The sequence below is a fragment of the Rhipicephalus microplus genome, chromosome 7, assembly GCF_043290135.1.
Source record: "Rhipicephalus microplus isolate Deutch F79 chromosome 7, USDA_Rmic, whole genome shotgun sequence".
NCBI classification, from domain to species: domain Eukaryota; kingdom Metazoa; phylum Arthropoda; class Arachnida; order Ixodida; family Ixodidae; genus Rhipicephalus; species Rhipicephalus microplus.
In genome coordinates, this window is record NC_134706.1 from 124,130,637 (window position 1) to 124,150,927 (window position 20,291).

General features: G+C 47.0%; 1 protein-coding gene across 4 annotated transcripts in view; it reads right to left on the bottom strand.

Annotated features, from left to right (window-relative positions):
• Window positions 1-17,430: 17,430 nt before the first annotated feature.
• The window catches only part of LOC142767612 (peroxynitrite isomerase THAP4-like), a 37,469-nt gene continuing 34,608 nt past the window's right edge, over window positions 17,431-20,291 (bottom strand). For all 4 annotated transcript variants that reach the window (XM_075869640.1, XM_075869639.1, XM_075869638.1 and 1 more), the window contains one exon: window positions 17,431-17,650. The gene's annotated coding sequence lies outside the window, so the exon portion shown is untranslated. The remainder of the gene's footprint in view (window positions 17,651-20,291) is intronic.

The window sequence follows — 20,291 nt, forward strand, 5'->3', positions numbered from 1 at the left end:
CAAGAGATGACTAAGAATATTGCCGCGTTCATTGCCTGCAGTCATACAGCGTGGTCGAGGAACCGAGCTTCATCGAGATGATGCGATGTGCAATTCCAGAGTACGTCGTTCCGTCGCGGAAGACCTTTTCACGAACGGTCATTCCGGATTTGTACGCGGCCAAAAAAGAACTGAAGAAGCACATTAGGGCCGTATTTGACGACAGTGGTGCTGAGTGCTTCACTTTAACAACGGATGGGTGGACATCGAGGGCCGGTGACAGCTACGTGTGTGTTACGGCCCACATGATGGATCGCGACTTTAGGCAGCACGCTTATGCCCTCGCCTGCAAACCAATGCCGCAGGAGCATACTGGAGAAAATATAGTTCAGTTTCTCCGAGACGTGATCGAAGAGTGGGGTCTGCCCGACAACATCCCGACTTTTGTCATTACCGACAACGGCAGGCACTTCGTATCAGCTGTTGCCAAATCCAACTGGTCAGGACTCCTCTGCTTTGCACATACCCTGCAGCTGTGCATAAATGACGCCAGAAGAAAAGTGGCAAGTTTTTCCCAGCTTTGTGCGAAGTGTCGATCGATTGTAGGTCGCTACAGAAGAAGCGCACGTGCACGTGCACGGCTTATGGACATACAAAAGGACATGCACATGGCCCAGCATGAAGTGATTCAAGTTGTCCCACACGCTGGAACAGCGAGTATGCCATGATGGAGAGACTCGTCGGACTTCGTGCCCCAATTTCAGTTGAACTTTGCGATTTGGATGTGAACAACTTAAGCTCCAGAGAATGGAAATTAATGGCTGCGGCTGTAAAAGTGTTGCAGCCTCTGGACCAAGCAACGACAGAGCTGGCGCGGACCGCTATCCCGCACTTTCCCAAGTGATACCTCTCGTGCATTGTGCGCAAGTGGTGCTACATAAGCATGCGTCTCAAGGCGAGGAAGCAGCATCGTTTGCAAGGAGCCTTCTGCGCAGTCTTGCCACAAGGTTCCCTGGCTTGAAAATGGCAAATGTGCCGGCAAATGCAATGCTAGTTGACCCTCGCTACAAAGACATTTGCTACACTGAAGACAGTCAAAAAAGTGGGCAAAAACCGCACTTGCAGCTGCAGCAAATGAGCTAATGCCAGCCCAAAACGAATGTTCCCAGGCACCTGCCTGCCCAGCCATGGAGAAGCCCCCAGCTAACACTCTTTGGAGTGTTTTTTCTTCATTAACCTCTAATGTACTGCAAGACAACGCGCACGAAAGTGTCCCTTCTCAAGTGGCAGAATACTTGGGCGCCCCTGCGCTTTCCCCGGTCAGAAAACCCTTTGGAGTGGTGGAAGACTCATGGCAGCCTACTGTACCCAGCACTGGCCAAGGTAGCACAAAAGTACCTCTCAATTCCTGCCACACAGGCAAGGAGTGAGAGGCTGTTTTCAACAGCAGGGCATGTTGTCAGCAGCCGGCGGGAACTGCTGCTCCCAGACCATGTGGAGCAGCTGGTATTTTTGCATGAAAACTTGCGAGTGCAGTAAAAAAAAGTGAGATTTGTGAATAAAATTCAACTATTAACAATTTTCAATTTCACAAAATGCTGTGCCTACATGAGTACTAATTCCTTTGAAAAAATTGTGTAAATTAGTTGGGCCATAAAAAATGCAAATTTTTTTTTATAATATGTGATGTACACTATTCAAACTATTCGATTCGAAATTATTCGACCAAATCATTATTCGCTTCGAACGTCAAATCCACTATTCGCCCATCCCTAGTTATTCTGTTTCACTCAAAGGTAGGAGAGGAATTTAAAATAACTAGTGTACTTCTTTAAGTTAGTTGTAAAAGGGTAAATATGCCTGGTGGGGTTGGACCGAATAGTCTGGCGCTCACTTGGTGAGTGGTGAGAAAAAAGGAGCTGCCTTCTGTGAAATGCTCAAGTCCAATCGATCAGAACTCTGAACATCTTTATAGGAGTTGCTAATGGCAGTCTAACTCGGAACATTTTTCGCGCCCTTGTAGAAAACGAAGGGATAACAAAGGTCATAGTTTGGATAGAAAGTGCAAGCAATGAGACTGCCACAGACATCTCTTACTTTCTGGCTTGTAACAAAACAGCCACAACCTTTCACATGACCTTGTGCCACACTCTTGAAACTGAGTTTCTGGAGGAGTTCTCAAAGGGGATGTGGCAGAACAGGTTCATTGTAGACTTCAAGCTGGATGCCAACTTGTTTTGCGATGACAAAACCTTCACTGTTTTTGAAGCTAGGCGAAGAAACAAGGCCACTTTGAACCGTGCGGTTGATTTTATTCTCGATCACAAAGCTGACAGGGAGTGTGCAGAAGCCTTCGAGTTGTTGTCAAGGGCTCCTCATCTTCTTTCCTATGCTGTAAAGGTTACTGGAAAAATGGAAGAAGAGGTATCGGCAGGCATGGTCTCAGCTGCCAACTTCTTGACCGACAACTACCTCACTATCACAAGGGTTGTCCAATACTCTGTCGAATGCCGTCCTGCTAAAGGTACTCGGATAGCTGCTCTGAACAAGGACTGCTGGCGTGCAATATTGTCACGGGGTCGTGACGTGGCCGAAGACAGGAGACTTCTTGTTGGAATTTAACTGTTTATTTGGGCGAACCTGTGCCCGGTAAACAGAAAGTCCAATTACAGCAGCAGTCTCGCACAGATAGCAGTCTCAGACTGATAGCGGCGAACGGAGCGTCGGCCTTCGATCAACAACTGACAAGCGGCGAAGCGCGTCGGCATTTATACTCCCGCCGTCGAATGTTCTAGCGCTATCGCTGGCGGCGGCGTGCGTTCCACAACAATCTGTACCATTCGCACAGTGGGCGTGATCTTATCGAAATGATCTACTACAGTCCGGAACCCTCTAGAAAACTGCAGGCGCGGTTTGCGCTGAGAATCGTGTGGTGTATTGGGACGATAACAAAAACTTGGGAAATGGAACGTGGCATTGCCCCCCTCTGAAAAAGGCATCGTCTCGATGCTTTAACTAAAGATGAAGGTACAATAATAATGCAAGAAAGTACAATGAATAAATTACGATACAACAATAATACAAAAACACTGGTTCAGTTTGTTAGCGCGCATGAAACGGCTTGAGGCGCGCGACATGGACGACTTCAGGTCGCGATCGGCGTCGTTGAGAGTTCGTAATGCCGTCGGGGACAACCTCGTAATCAAGTGGGCCGAGACGTCGAACCACCCTGTACGGTCCGAAGTACCGTCGCAGAAGCTTTTCACTTAGTCCACGTCGGCGTATCGGCGTCCACACCCAAACACGTTCACCGGGCTGGTATTCCACGAAGCGTCGTCGAAGGTTGTAACGGTGGCTGTCAGTCGTCTGTTGATTCTTGATACGGAGACGCGCAAGTTGTCGGGCTTCTTCGGCGCGATGAAGGTACTCGCTCACATCGAGGTTTTCTTCGTCGGTGACGTTGGGTAACATGGCATCGAGCGTCGTTGCCGGGCTCCTTCCGTAGACCAATTTGTATGGAGATATCTGCGTCGTCTCCTGCACCGCCGTGTTGTATGCGAAGGTCACATACGGAAGAATGGCATCCCACGTCTTGTGTTCGACATCGACGTACATTGACAGCATGTCGGCGATCGTCTTGTTAAGCCGCTCGGTGAGGCCGTTGGTCTGTGGGTGGTACGCTGTCGTCCGGCGGTGGTTTGTTTGGCTGTATGCCAAGATCGCTTGAGTTAAGTCGGCAGTGAATGCCGTTCCTCTGTCGGTGATAAGGACCTCCGGGGCGCCGTGACGTAGGCCGATATTTTCGACGAAGAACTTAGCTACCTCTGATGCACTGCCTTTTGGCAGGGCTTTTGTCTCGGCGTAGCGGGTGAGGTAGTCGGTGGCTACCACGATCCACTTGTTTCCGAAAGCCGACGTCGGGAACGGCCCCAATAGGTCCATACCAATCTGCTGAAAAGGTCGGCAAGGTGAATCAATTGGCTGCAGAAGTCCCGCTGGCCTTGTCGGCGGTGTCTTGCGTCGCTGACAGTCCCGGCATGTCCTCACATAACGAGTGACGTCGGTGGTAAGACGCGGCCAGTAGTACCTTTCTTGTATCCTCGCGAGCGTGCGAGAAACACCGAGGTGCCCTGCCGTCGGATCGTCGTGCAGGGCCTGCAGGAGTTCTGGTCGCAGAGCTGAAGGCACCACAAGGAGATACTTAGCCCGAAGCGGTGAAAAGTTTTTCTTTTGTAGAAGACCATTTCGTAGAAAAAACGACGCAAGTGCGCGCTTGAATACCTTCGGGACTTCGGCGGTCCTGCCTTCGAGGTATTCTATTAGGGCCTTAAGTTCCGGGTCAGCCCGCTGTCGTTCAGCGAAGTCGTCGGTAGTTATCGTTCCCAAGAAGTAGTCGTCATCCGGGTCGTCGGGTAGCGGTTGGTCGACAGGCGCACGAGAGAGACAGTCGGCGTCGGAGTGTTTTTTGCCGGACTTGTAAATGACAGTAATGTCATATTCTTGAAGTCTCAGGCTCCATCGTGCGAGGCGACCTGAAGGGTCCTTCAAAGTGGCTAGCCAACACAAGGCGTGGTGGTCGCTCACAACTTTGAAGGGCCTGCCGTAGAGGTATGGGCGAAATTTCGACGTAGCCCAGATGATGGCGAGGCACTCCTTTTCTGTTGTGGAATAATTTGCTTCTGCTTTGGATAGCGATCGGCTGGCGTAACTAATAACCCTTTCAAGTCCGTCAGCCCTCTGCACAAGAACGGCGCCAAGACCTACGCTGCTTGCGTCAGTATGTATTTCTGTCTCGGCGAATTCGTCGAAATGGGCAAGTAACGGAGGCGTCTGGAGGCGATGTTTAAGCTCCTGGAAAGCGTGTTCCTGTGGCGTTTCCCACTTGAACTCCACGTCGGCCTTAGTAAGGTTAGTGAGAGGATCGGCGATGCGGGCGAAGTTTTTCACGAACCGCCTATAATAGGCGCACAGGCCCAGAAATCGGCGCACGGCTTTCTTGTCAGTGGGCGGCGGGAATTCGGCGATGGCGGCTGTTTTCTGTAGATCAGGACGAACTCCAGACTTGCTGATAACGTGCCCCAGAAACAAGAGCTCTTCATACGCAAATCTGCACTTTTCTGGCTTCAGTGTGAGTCCGGAAGTCTTGATGGCTTGAAGTACAGCTTCAAGGCGCCGAAGATGCTCGTCGAAACTCGAAGAAAACACGACGACGTCGTCCAAGTACACAAGGCAAGTCTGCCACTTCAATCCTGCCAGTACTGTATCCATAACGCGTTGAAAAGTTGCAGGCGCTGAGCAAAGGCCGAAGGGCATCACCTTAAACTCGAAGAGGCCGTCCGGTGTTATAAACGCCGTCTTCTCTCGGTCTCTTTCGTCGACTTCGATTTGCCAATAGCCAGTCTTGAGGTCCATTGACGAAAAGTACTTGGCGTTATGGAGCCGATCAAGTGCGTCGTCTATTCGTGGGAGAGGATACACGTCCTTTCTTGTGATTTTGTTCAGGCGGCGATAATCGACGCAAAAACGTAGGGTCCCATCCTTTTTCTTCACTAACACCACGGGGGATGCCCATGGGCTGTTGGACGGCTGGATAATATCATCCCGCAGCATTTCATCAACTTGTCTCTTGATGGCCTCACGTTCTCGCGTCGAAACCCTGTACGGACTCTGACGGAGTGGTCTGGCATTTTCTTCGGTTATGATGCGATGTTTCGTGATTGGGGTCTGCCGAATTTTCGATGACGACGAAAAGCAATCTTCGTATTGCAGGAGCAGGGCCTTGAGCTGTTCTTGATTATCGTTCGGAAGTCTGGGATTGACGTCGAAAGCTATGGGAGGGGCTTGGTTCCTCTGAGCAGGTTCCGCAGAATCGGCGAGGGCGAAAGCACTGGTGGCTTCTGTTCTGCTTTACGCGCTCAGCAATGACACAACCACACGAGACGCTAGCTAGCAAGGGACTGTTTATTGATGGCTGCCGCGCCGCGCGCGCGCCCTCTCTCAAGGTGGCCAGGTGAGGTGGGATCATCCCGATTTATTAAGCGGTGGCCCGCCTGGTACATCCTCCTTTTTCTTTAGGTGATGTAGTCGGCAAAGCGCGTCGGTGCTCTACGTGGCCTAGTTGATCTTCTGAGACTCGAGTCGGCTGCTTCTTGTGCCTGGCAAGTGACCTTATGCTGGGACGGGACCACGTCGGGGTCCCTTGATGGTTGACTTGCAATGGGTGGTGCACGTGCAGCTGACTGGTTCAGTAGAGCATCCGATGCAGGCGCTTGTTGTGACGGATGTCGTTCCTTTCGTGATGCGGATGCTGTTGTCAAATCGGGCGCTGTATCTGATGTTGAATGTTGTCTATGCTGTATAGGCGACGGGATTATCGGTGCGACATCCTTGTCATCCAGTGGGTCTAAGTGTTCGGGCGTCCTTTTTAGATGCTGACGATTCCTTCGATAACGCCGGCCTTCATCTGTACAGACTATGTAAGATCTAGGGCCAGCAAGTTTCTCTACTCGGGCTTTCGGAAACCACCCCTTGTCGTTTCTTATTCTGACGACGTCCCCTTCGGAGAGAGGTGTGAGAGGTATGCCTTTGCCGTGATCCTGTGGATGTTTCCGCACTGACGATGTCGAAGCCGATGAGAAGTCTGGAAGTCGTCCCCGAAGCATCCGTCCCATAAGGAGCTGACTTGGTGTGCGTCCGTCTATCAGGGGCGAGATTCGATAATTGAGCAGTGCAACCCAAAACTCCTCGCCAGCGTACTCACTTTTCTTCAAGAGGCGCTTTACGACCTGTACCCCTTTCTCAGCTAGACCATTGGCCCTGGGGAAGTGTGGACTGGATATGGTATGAGTAAAATCGTATTTTACTGCAAACTGCCTAAACTCTCGCGATGTGAACTGTGGTCCTCCATCGGTACAGACTTCAATGGGTATACCGTGGCGAGCAAACATGGTCCCTAGTGTGTCCACTACGACCTGACTTGTTGACTGAGGCAACTGTTCCACTTCTGGGTAGTTGGAGTAGGCACAGTACGCAACCAGGTAACGCTTGCCCCCATGGTCAAATAGGTCGACACCAATTCGCTGCCACGGCCGCGTTGGGATTTCCCTCGATAACAGTGGCTCTGAAGGTTGCCGGTAGGCAAAGTGCTGACATGTGGCACACTTGCTAATGAGTGACTTGATGTCAGCATTCATCCCAGGCCAGTACATCAGAAGGCGTGCTCTGGCTTTGCACTTGCTCATTCCCAAATGGCCTTCATGAAGACGTTGCAGCATGGATCGCCTCAGACTCTTTGGGATTACCACCCTGCTGCCCCGCAAAAGCACTCCATCAACATATGACAGTTCTGACAAACATGGAGCTAGTTCGCCTGAGACTGGTCGTCCTTCCTGGAGTGCCTCCACCACTTGCTTGAGGTATGGGTCCGCCAGGATTGCAGAGGTCAGTTCAGTAGAAAAACGTGCACGCTGTGCAACAAAAGAAACCATTTTGCAGCTTGCTGCAGGAGTAGACGCGGCGTTCATGAGTTAGGCGTCGCTGCAACAGAAGATGCACTGGAGGAGTCCTCGGACGCTACCGATGAAGACATTCAAGTTCTCACGGTACAAATCAGAAACGTGTCCAAAAATCAGGATTGGACGGTGGCCCGCCTGGTACAGCTTCGACAATTTCTTCGATGTATGCGACCGTTGTTCCTTTGTTAACATGTTTGTACTCATTGCTGAAATTTGTGAGCATAACCGTTGCTTTGCCTCCCCGCAACTCTGCAATTCCTCTTGCGACGCAAATATTTCGGGTGACCAACAGATGCTGACTGCCTTCAACGACGCCTTCGAAGTCAGGTGATTCAGGAGCGCCGACTGAAATAATGACGCTTGAGCGAGGCGGAATGGTGACTTGTTCTTCCAGCACATTCAAGGCATGGTGTCTAGACGGCGTGCGCGGCGGTAGTGCTTCTTCTGTGGATAACGTTATCGACTTTGTTTTTAGGTTGATGACAGCACCATGGAGGCATAAGAAGTCCATGCCAAGGATGACATCTCTCGAGCAACGCTGTAGGACTACGAAGTCTGTAGGATAAATACGGCCGTTAATGGTGACTCTCGCTGTGCAGATTCCTGCAGGCGTTACGAGATGACCTCCGGCTGTGCGGATTTCAGGGCCTTTCCAAGCTGTCCTAACTTTCTTTAACTTCGCGGCGAACGACCCACTGATGACAGAATAGTCGGCTCCAGTATCGATGAGAGCGGTCACACTGTGGCCGTCGATAAGAACGTCGAGGTCGCTAATTCGCCGTCTCGCATTACAGTTAGGGCGTGGCGTCGGGTCACGGCTGCGTCGACTTGTTCCGCTGCTTCCATGTTGCGTCGTCAGGCCACCTTCGGTAAGTGAGCTTTCGTCGTCAGGGCTTTGCCTGGTTGGCGTTGTGTTCGGAAAGCTCCGTCGCGGCGTCGTCGTCGTCGGAGGATCTTCGGTAGTTCGTCGCACAGCAACCGCACCTCCACCGGTTGCTGCCCTTAGTTTCCCGGATACGGGCTAGGAGACCGGCCCCGCGTTGGGCCAGAGTACTGTCGGTGGTGCGGTGACGTGCGGCGGCTGGGCGACGGCGAACGCGAAGGGCTTCGTGGTGTCCACCGAGCTCCTGTCAGGTAGTCGGCGATGTCACGTGGTCGTTCTCCTGGCTGTGGGCGCGGTGCATTGACGGCGAAGCCACGCAATCCCATCTGTCGGTACTGGCAACGGCGGTATGTGTGTCCGGCCTCGCCGCAGTGGTAGCAGAGCGGGCGATGGTCAGGGGTGCGCCAGACGTCAGTCTTCCTCGGTGCACTGCGCTGGGCCGCTGGCGAACGGTATGACGTCGGTGGGGGTGGTGGCGGCGGTGGCGTCTGTCGACGGAAGTGCGATGGGGCGGCGTTTTGGCGTGGACGGGGAGTAGCGTTGTGGCGCAGTGCAGCGGCGTAGCTCATAGCTTCCGGCTCGGGCAGCGGTGCGTGGGGAATTTGAAGCGATTGCCGAACTTCTTCTCGCACAATATCGGCGATCGAATCCACTTGAGGCTGCGCCGAAGGCAACAGCTTGCGCAGCTCTTCCCGCACGATCGCTCGGATCGTTTCACGCAGGTCTCCGGAGTTACTGGCTTGAGCAGCAGCGCAGTCTGCAGTCAGGCGACGATTATACTGTCTGGTGCGCATGTCCAGGGTCTTTTCAATAGTGGTCGCTTCGGCTACAAATTCTTGGACGGTTTTCGGTGGGTTTCTCATCAGCCCCGCGAAGAGCTCCTGTTTGACCCCTCGCATGAGGAAACGAACTTTTTTCTCCTCAGGCATGTCTGGGTCAGCGTGACGGAATAGTCGGGTCATTTCTTCTGTGAAAATGGCGACATTTTCATTTGGTAGCTGAACCCGGGTCTCTAATAAAGCAGCGGCCCTCTCTTTTCGAGCGACGCTCGCGAACGTTTGCAGGAATGCGTCGCAGAAAACATCCCACGTTCGGAGCGTGGACTCCCGATTTTCGAGCCAGGTCCTTGCGGTGTCTTCTAAATAGAAGAACACACGACGCAGCTTTTCGTCATGGTCCCAGTGGTTGAGGGCGGCCACACGGTCGTATGTCTCTAGCCAGGACTCCGGGTCTTCGAACGATGACCCATGGAAAATTGGTGGTTCCCTGGGTTGATGCATGACCATCGTGGGCTGGGACGCTGCGGTTGTCATTGTCGCTGCAGTCGCGGTCATGGCCTTGGTCTTCCGCGGCTTGTCGTGTAGAAGCCCGTACTCCGGTGGTAGCCCTTGCTGTCGGCGGCTTGTTCGCTGCTCCTGGTTGGCGTCGGTGTCTTCTCCACGACGTGGGCTGGGTTCACGGCTTGACGGCGGCGTGCGGTACATGAACGAAGCAGCACCTCCACCAGATGTCACGGGGTCGTGACGTGGCCGAAGACAGGAGACTTCTTGTTGGAATTTAACTGTTTATTTGGGCGAACCTGTGCCCGGTAAACAGAAAGTCCAATTACAGCAGCAGTCTCGCACAGATAGCAGTCTCAGACTGATAGCGGCGAACGGAGCGTCGGCCTTCGATCAACAACTGACAAGCGGCGAAGCGCGTCGGCATTTATACTCCCGCCGTCGAATGTTCTAGCGCTATCGCTGGCGGCGGCGTGCGTTCCAGAACAATCTGTACCATTCGCACAGTGGGCGTGATCTTATCGAAATGATCTACTACAGTCCGGAACCCTCTAGAAAACTGCAGGCGCGGTTTGCGCTGAGAATCGTGTGGTGTTTTGGGACGATAACAAAAACTTGGGAAATGGAACGTGGCATTATGTAGCCATCTCAAGGTTACAGATGTGTTGGTGCCTTTGTAAAGATTATGCCAAATATAGGTTTCATCAAATTACTACGCCCAGTGATGGTTCCCCACATACTGCTGCACATCATATTAACTTTTATAAACTGTACAATAAGCATCAGAATTGCTACTGCAGCATATTTCTTGAGGTTGCGTTGAGCGTGAGTAGTGTTATTGTTTTTACCTTTAACCACCGTGCACTCTGCACAACATCCTTTCTGTTTATTCCTAACATACATTATATTCATTGAATTAATTTTGTTGCAAGTGACATTCTCTGTGTTGCGTGAGTAACGTTATATGTATCAACATTATCGAACACTAAGGCTTCAGTGGGCCAACATTTTTTTGTTATACCATTGGCTACATAATGTACACTATGTAAGAGCACTGTTCTTGATACTAACTTTTACCATGGTCATACCTTTAACTAACCTTTCTCGCCACCATCTGTAGCCATTGCAACTGCTCTTAGGTACATCAAACTTCAAACTTGCTGTGTAGTAGCTTAATTCATGCCTCTTTGAATCGAAAAATTTCAGTTGTGGTTGTCATACATTAATGCATGCATGTCGGTGATTGCATTTACTTGTTTCAGCCATTTCTGCAATGAATTTTCCAGCTGCTCGTATTTTATTTGCTGGCAGAGATCCCATACTCCCTGTGAAAAGTTTTCTTTTTTGGTACCTCAGAAAAGAATTTTGTGATTATGTTGTTCAGAATTGGGGACTTTTTCTTTTCTGTGTCATCATGGCATGGCGCTCAGTGTTATCAGTATTATGGGAAATGTGGTGCTCGGTGTTTTCGGTATTATGGAAAATATGTCATTAATAAAGTTTTTACTATCCAGGCATGCAGTGACTTCTTGCTGTTTACGGTTTTAACCGCGATTTAGGATAATTACCTAGGTGACCACCATTTCCACAACACTGACACCTGTGTCCCGAAATAGGTATGATAATCTTCAACAATATCCGCCATTTCACACATTATTATTGTTTCACTGTGCTTTGAATTGCATCTGACCATTGTGTTTAAAATAGCAATCACCCGCGAATTCTCCTAGCCGCACACAGTTCATGCCGCACGCTATGTGGTAGCTGTTTCGTGAGTCGCTGTTTCTTGGGCTCCCGAATTCGTATGTCAATACTAATAACCATATTTTAATGTAGGAGGATATTACTGTGTTGAATAAAATAGATATTCTTAAACAAATAGGCCTTTGAACTTAGCTTGTCTCCCTGTTTCAGAGATGCAAATAATTGTAATATTCATGTTGGCAAATTACTAGTGCATTCACGAGATGCACATGCCCTGCTGTGGACAGTGAAGAATAAGACGACCTAGACAGAGTGACGCTCGTGCAGTGGATTACATTAGGTTATAGCCACAGGGAGGTTTGCTCTCCTGTGTGTGCGTACATAATGGCAACAAAAAGATTACCTTGTTAGTTTATTGTTATTCATATTTTCGCTCCGAGACTGCCTGACTGATAGCTCGTGTAGCATTTTCATACATTTTTTACGATTTGTTTTCGGTTTATACTGAAATTCTACTTAATATTTTAAATGCATAACTCACTTGATGATCCTGCCGCCCGGTTCTTGGCCGATCCCCCTTTGTAGGCCAGTGCCAGCAAAGCAAAAGGCTCATCATCATCATCATCATTTGGCCTGTGTGGTGTTTGTAGCCTGTATGGCATGTGTTTTATTATCTGTGAATGAATTGTTCTTTTTATTACAAGGCTCGAGTACTTCAAAGATACCCACAAAGTAACATTCAGAAATTTAAAAATAAGGTATTATAGCTAATTTTTCAATGTACTGCATCATCCCACGCCAGTCAGTGTGCCCTGCATTTTGCTAGAAGCAATGTGGTCATCCTATGATTGCCCACCCAGATGACAAGAAAAACATGCATATACTAAGATGTGGAAACTTGCGAGGACCGTAAAGAGAAAAACAATTTTTTGCGTATTAGTCCAGTACATTTTCACAATCCTGAAAATGCCACTCTTACCGTGACACGCCTAAAGCGAGAAACGATGCGAAGAAAAAATGCGGGTGGCGACAACACTTTGAGTTTTCTGCCCCAAACGGCATGATGCAAGAAATTTTGAAAGCATCTTCTGCGTCTTCCGTCACTTTCAAACGATAAAAATGAGGCGCATTATCATCTGTGGTAGCCATAAACATAGCATACGAATTTTCAGGCGTCATCGAGCCTATCCCACAAAAATACATTTTAAAATTTCTCACACCACATGCGGAAATTTGGCACGAAATTTACAAATAAAGCTTCAACCTTGATTTTCTCCACTTATAATGAACCTATATGAAACTATATGAAACATATGAAACTAAAATTCTCGGAGTGCAAGTTGTCCATCTAAACTAACTCATTGTCCTTTTAAAGATATCCATTGACTGAAGTCGCAAGGATAACGTACTAGGCTTGTACATGTTGAACACAAAGAAAAACAAAGAGTCAGATATACAAATGCCTTCTTTGGTTTGTGGAGACCGCTACATCCATTTCCTGGAAGACATGGCGACAGCCATTGAAATGGACACTTGGTAGGGGCCCTGCCAAGCGATTCAAGTTTCTGGGAATCGCATTTATGTTCGACGGATCGACGAGAAGCTGTTTGGTGATTAGTGCAGTGTATTTCCCGCCATTTCCATAGGACACATGGACTGGGGTTCACTGACAAGCTAGCTCACTGGTAGCTCCTAACTGTTCAGCATCCATGGAGGGAAAGGCCATCTGACAGGCCCACACTTCTTTATTGGGCATGGAGGACACATGTGGCTATCATCATTTTACTCCTTTCTCGAGGAAACTGCTAAACGCAGTAGATAGCTCCAAAGAACAAGTGCACATGAACGAATATGAAGCTTTTGAGCACTGTCAACTGAACAGCATAAAGTCTGTTTTGCTACTGAGACATTCGTACCCACCACAAAACAAACAAAAAACGCTGAAACAAAGCATAGTGGGGCGGGAAGGTGTTAGAAGCCCCATTTATGCGCAAAAAAACATGACCTGCTCTCTGTTGGGCACTACATAATGGGGTCATAAATGGTAATGCCTTACAGATGTGGAAGGCCCACAGGGATTTGGAAAGACACAGGGCCAGCTTTAGGGGAACTACCAAGTGGCCTCTGGCTGACACAACACCAAAAGGACAACTTGTTTATTGTGGTGCAAGCTATCAAGATAACGACAGAAGAAAGTTCTTAATGCTGGCCTTCTTTTATATATATTGTTTGCCTATGACTCAGTGGAGCACTACACTGGGAAGTGTTAAAGGAGCAATGGTCTACCCACCAACTTTCAGCTAATTAAGGAGGCGCTGAACCCAAGAAATGAGGCTGCAATCCACTGGGAGGTTTAGTGTCACACAATACATAAATATATTTACAGAGCCGCAACAGGGGTACACCGCACAGGGTTCAGTTTTGGGCCCTATATTGTTCTCTCTTTATATTAATGATGTCCCGCGATCCCTACAAAGGTCAAGGGCACTGATGTACGCGGACGACACTGTTTTAGTTTTCACAGGACACTCCTTAGCAGATTTACAAAATGACGCGATGACCGATTTATCGAACATTTCGGAATGGTTTGCCAGGAATCAGCTGACTGTTAACTGTACTAAAACAAAGTATATGGTGTTTCACTCTCGTAGGAAACATATTGACGCTGAATCTTTTAACCTAACAATAAACAACACTCCTATTCAACAAGTTCCTTGTTTTAAATATTTAGGCGTCACTTTTGATGAACACTTACACTGGCATGAGCAAGTACAAAGTGTGTGCGCAAAGCTAGCCTATGGCTGCTATTCTCTAATAAAAGCTCGCCAATATTTTCCACAAGCTATTCTCCGCACGCTCTACTTTTCATTGTGTCATTGTCACATAGGTTACTGTCTGGAATCGTGGGGTGTGACGTACAACAGTTATCTAAAAACTCTTGAGCGACTTCAAAAGCGTACACTGAAAATCATAAGCCAAGGTGAATCAGTAAGTAATATTTTCCAATCACAACGCATTCTCTCAGTTCCGATGTTGCGTGACTACAAAATTGCTGTTTCAGTAAATAACATAATTAATAGAAATTCACCTTTGCCTGCTGATCTTTTTTCAATTCCTAAACGCAATACGCGACATGCTTCGAATGGTAATTTCAATCTGCCCAAATGTTTTAATGTTTACGGAGAAAGACTGATACAGTTTAGTGGAACAAAAATATGGAACACGGTCCCCCTAGAGATTAAAACGGCACGTAATTTCAGCATGGCATGTAAATCATTTTTTCTGTGGAGTCAAGACATGTAAGCATGTGTGTGTGATTCGATTTTCATTGTATTTTTTAATAAGTGCCTATGTATAGAAACTAGCTGCAAGCTAATAAGTATGCATATCTGCAAGAAAAAATGTATTACTGTGTTATCTGTATCACATGATTGTTTTTTTTATGTTGTTACCTCAGAGCTGACCTGTACACTTTTTTATGTTGCACATTGTATTGGACCGTCCACTAGCCACTTTAGGCTATCGGTCCAAATAATCCCTGTAATTGCATATATCTATTTATGAAAATAAAGCTTCATTGATTGATTGATTGATTGACCTATCCTCGCTACTCTTTATGCTCCTGGTGGCTGGCGTGAAGACAGAACTCGCAAAAAATGCCACAGTCTTTATTCTTGCAGCAGCTGCTGGTCATAAGCTCAGAAAAAGCACAAGTGATCAACCAACACTTCAACACGGCACAGTTGGTATGCATGGTTGTGGTGAGTTAAAGGACTACATGCAATACTCTGCAGGCAGGCTCATACCCAAGCGGCTCATACCCAAAGGAAACTTCGTAGAATGGGCGAACACCTACTGATTCTTGCATTTCTTTCTGCAATCCCAAAACACACACAAACCACGTGAGAACAAGCTTTAGGCCCTGGGCAATGAGAAAGCATGCTTTCCTAAGCACCTGGACGATTTAAACCGTTAAGTCGCCAGATAACTGGAAATCGTTTGCAGTCCCCACCATGCATGCTACGCCTGTCAATTTCGAGAGACGTCTTTCTCTGGAAGTATGTAGGAGAGAAGTAGGCAAAGCTGTGCTGGGGGTCCACGGTGATGTAAGTCGGGTGTGTGTGGGGCTTCCTTTGAAGCTTGGTAGGTAGTCGCAAAACTCGTCAAAGATCGAAGAAAAGGCCAAGCACCAAAATACAATAGATAAAGTGATACACAATGGGCATTGTGTCACCAGCCATTGTATTGATACAAATACATAGGGCAGGCAGGCAGATGCATGAACACAAGGCTAAAAGAGCGCAACAAGAACATAACAGATAGAAACCAGGGACGTCTCCGCTTACACCGTGCTAATAAACCTACGCGTCAGTATACTCGGCATTGCAAACTCGAGTTCGACAAAGTTTATTGCCACAAGACCAGTGTGTCACAGAAATAGTTGGGGTCGTAGAGATTGCTCATGCAGGAGATGGTTATGTCGGCACGCTATCAAAGGATGAAATCTGGTTTTTAGAAACTTAGTGATTAAGGCTTGTCGGTATCACCAGTTCATTACTTGCCGATTGCTTTTTCTTTTAGCTTTGCTTTGCCTGCTGGCTCTAGGCATGTATTTATATCTGGCGTCGTCAGTGAAATAAAGCAGTTGGCAGCCAGCGCTGTTTACACTCTGTGTTGTGTCGTCTTTTTTAGATTTATGCGCTGTTATGCGAGTAGCACGTAGCCTGTAGCCTTATTTTACGCAACTCTTGACATGACGGGCTTGGAAATTGCCTCCAGCAGATGATTTAGCACACAAAAGTCCAGTTGCTGGAAACATTTAGCCGTAAATCGGCCAATGGCATACCTGCTGAGTCAGAGCACTTTCAGTTTAATGCAATATCATAGACAACTGATTTAGTTGAAAAGCTGCATAGAGTGTACCAGTATACAGTCGGACCCACTAATAACAGTACCTGTTTTGACAAGATGTTGGTTATAACAATGAGAAGCTGGTGCACCGTCGTTCCCATGTTTTCTATAGTGAAATTACCCACTTACTGCAATGCGCGCAAGCCGCATTACAGATTATAACAATCTCGCTATTGAGTGATTATGCCATACGGTAATGAAATGCTAACTCAGAAAGAAAAACAAAACAAATTCAGGCTGCCGTACTTTCGCCCACAGCCCTATGTCCCCAGCGCCCCTTCAAATTCTCAATATGCTTCACCGCGTAGCGCGGTAGCATTGCGGCAAAGGCGACTTATGATTCGCTTCGGCGTGGGAGCAGCGGGGGCGTATGTTAATGCACTTTCAGACATGCAATTTGAGTAAAAAGTCGACATTTGGTATTTTTTCAGCGTCTCACACTTCAGGTCTTACGTTGGCTTTGTAGGGCTTGTGGTCGTTCTGCGAAAGTGTCAGAATTTTCAAACATGTCCGAAAAATCGGCAGCTAAAATCATCCTTATAGTTATTGTTTGTTGGCATAATCCACCTGATATAGTTTTTTAGCCACAGCTTGCGGTCTCCGAATTCATTTTTATTAGGAACCCGTTTATAACAATTATCGCTTATAAAAAAAATATAACATTTTTGTGGTACTTCACCATTGTCACAAGTTGGGTCAACTGTATGCTAATAATAGTGTCGGGGGTTTCACCTCCCATAATCACAATATGATTTTGAGTGAAGCTGTAGAGGAGGGCTTTGGATATCATGAGTATCTGGTGTTCTTTAACACACACCGAAATGGCACGGCACATGGACCTCTACCATTCCCCCTCCATCAAAATTAGACCTTCTCGGCTGGAATCGGGTTAGCAGCTGAGCACCGTATCTACTGCTCCACCACGGCAGGCTGCATATGGATATGATAAAATTCAAATAGGTGCGGCTTTCAAGAATTAAAAATAATGAACAAACACTGCCTGCCAGAGCACACTCACAAACACTACATTTTACTCCAAACAATCAAGTAGACTTTCATGAGCGGCCGTACAGACTTGGAATGCCGAAGGAAGAACATACAAAATAATTCTGCAGCTTCGAAAGCATGCAGTCTCTAAAAACAGACAACCTCTCAAATGGTATGCGAGTATGCTGAGAAATTTATTTCAGTAAAACATTGTCAGTTTTGTAATTGACTACGAGCTTAAATGTACATTAAAACTTAAGCAAAGTTGCTTTTTACTTAGAAAACTTGCAGACACCTTCGCAGGTAAAAATGCCTGCAGTGTTCTTCTCCATATGCTTTGTCGGGGCTGGAAACACCACAGCGACTGGCAGATACCACAGCTTCTTGAAGCCCTGCAACAGTACAAAGAGGCAGCAAATGCATGAATATGGTATGCTGTTTAGTATGAACATCAAGGGCAAAAAATGCAGCTAACGCTTCTTTGAAAGCATATTGTCTTATCCAAAGGGCCACATCCAATTTACAGTGCATGTGTTATACAAGAACATGAATTGCATGGTTTAACAAATGGAAGTCTTATCCAAATACACTCAAACCTCAATTTGAGAAACCCGAACGTAACGAAATATCAGTATAACAAAGTAAACTAAGAACAGACTTGGAATAAATATAGTGTTAGAAATAGACTTTTACAACAAATTTTTGGATATAACAAACTTGTTTTGCTGCAAGATACAACTTTCTTATAAGGAGGTTTGAGTGCATTGATTCATGAAACATTAACACACAACATCCAACTGCCAGATGCAGAGCTCTATTACCATACCACTCTGGTTCAGCATCTTTTCTTCACTGGAAGCTCCTATTGTGTGCTGAAATTCTGTACTGCTTAAATTATTAGCAATAACCAAGACCTCAGGTGAATTTTGAATAATCTTGAAAGCATGTTTCAGAAGTTAAAATAGATAATAGTAAATGTGTCACACTGCAGCAGATGGTATTGTCTTTGTGTATTGCACCGAAGCTGTCCACGACTAGGCCATTGATAACTTTGATTGATTGATTTGATTGATTTGTGGGGTTTAACGTCCCAAAACCACTATATGATTATGAAAGACGCCGTAGTGGAGGGCTCCGGAAATTTCGACCACCTGGGGTTCTTTATCATCATCATCATCAGCCTGACTACGTCCACTGCAGGACAAAGGCCTCTCCCATGTTCCACCAGTTAACCCGGTCCTGTGCTTGCTGCTGCCAATTTATACCCGCAAACTTCTTAATCTCATCTGCCCACCTAACCTTCTGTCTCCCCCTAACCCGCTTCCCTTCTCTGGGAATCCAGTCAGTTACCCTTAATGACCAGCGGTTATCCTGTCTACATGCTACATGCCCTGCCCATGTCCATTTCTTCTTCTTAATTTCAGCTATGATATCCTTAACCCCCGTTTGTTCCCTAATCCACTCTGCTCTCTTCTTGTCTCCTAAGGTTACACCTACCATTTTTCTTTCCATTGCTCGCTGCGTCGTCCTCAATTTAAGCTGAACCCTCTTTGTAAGTCTCCAGGTTTCTGCTCCGTAGCTAAGTACCGGCAAGACACAGCTGTTATATACCTTCCTCTTGAGGGATAGTGGCAATCTACCTCTCATAATTTGAGAGTGCTTGCCGAATGTGCTCCACCCCATTCTTATTCTTCTAGTTACTTCAATCTCGTGGTTCGGCTCTGTGGTTATTACCTGCCCTAAGTAGACATAGTCTTTTACAACTTCAAGTGCACTATTACCTATCTCGAAGCGCTGCTCCTTGCCGAGGTTGTTGTACATTACTTTCGTTTTCTGCAGATTAAGTTTAAGACCCACCTTTCTGCTCTCCTTGTCTAGCTCCGTAATCATGAGTTGCAATTCGTCCCCTGAGTTACTCAGCAATGCAATGTCATCGGCGAAGCGCAGGTTACTAAGGTATTCTCCATTGACTCTTATCCCTCACTGTTCCCATTCTAGGCTTCTGAAAACCTCCTGTAAGCACGCGGTAAATAGCATTGGGGAAATTGTGTCCCCCTGCCTTACACCCTTCTTGATTGGTATTGTGTTGCTTTCTTAATGAAGCACTATGGTAGCAGTTGATCCCCTGTAGATTTCTTCCAGAATGTTTATGTATACTTCATCTACGCCCTGATTCCGCAGTGTTTGCATGACGGCTGATATTTCTACTGAATCAAACGCCTTCTCGTAATCTATGAAGGCTATGTATAGTGGTTGGTTATACTCTGAGCATTTCTCTATTACCTGATTGATAGTATGAATGTGGTCAATTGTTGAGTAGCCTGTTCGAAATCTTGCTTGTTCCTTTGGTTGATTGAATTCTAATGTTTTCTTTACTCTGTTAGCAATTACCTTTGTAAATAGCTTGTATACTACAGAGAGCAAGCTGATTGGCCTGTAATTCTTCAAGTCCTTGTCATCTCCTTTCTTATGTATTAAGATGATGTTAGCGTTCTTCCAAGACTCTGGTACTCTTCCCGTCAGAAGACACCTCGTAAACAGGGTGGCTAGTTTTTCTAACACAATCTGTCCTCCATCTTTCAGCAGATCTTATGTTACCTGATCCTCACCAGCAGCTTTGCCTCTTTGCATGCTCTCCAAAGCTTTTCTGACTTCTTCTATCATTACTGGTGGGGTGTAATCTGGGTTACTGCTAGTTCTTATAGTATTAAGGTCGTGGTTGTCTCGGCTACTGTACAGATCTCTGTAAAACTCCTCCGCTATTTTAACTATCCTATCCATATTGGTAGTTATTTTGCCTTCTTTGTCCCTTAGTGCATACATCCGACTTTTACCTAGCCCAAGTTTCCTCTTCAATGCTTTGACACTTCCTCCATTTGTCAGAGCGTGTTCAATTCTCTCCATGTTATACCTTCTTACATCGCATACGTTACGTCTATTAATCAACTTCGAAAGCTCTGACAGTTCTATTTTGTCTGTTGTACTTGACACTTTCATGATTTGACGCTTCCTAATTAGGTTTTTCGTTTCCTA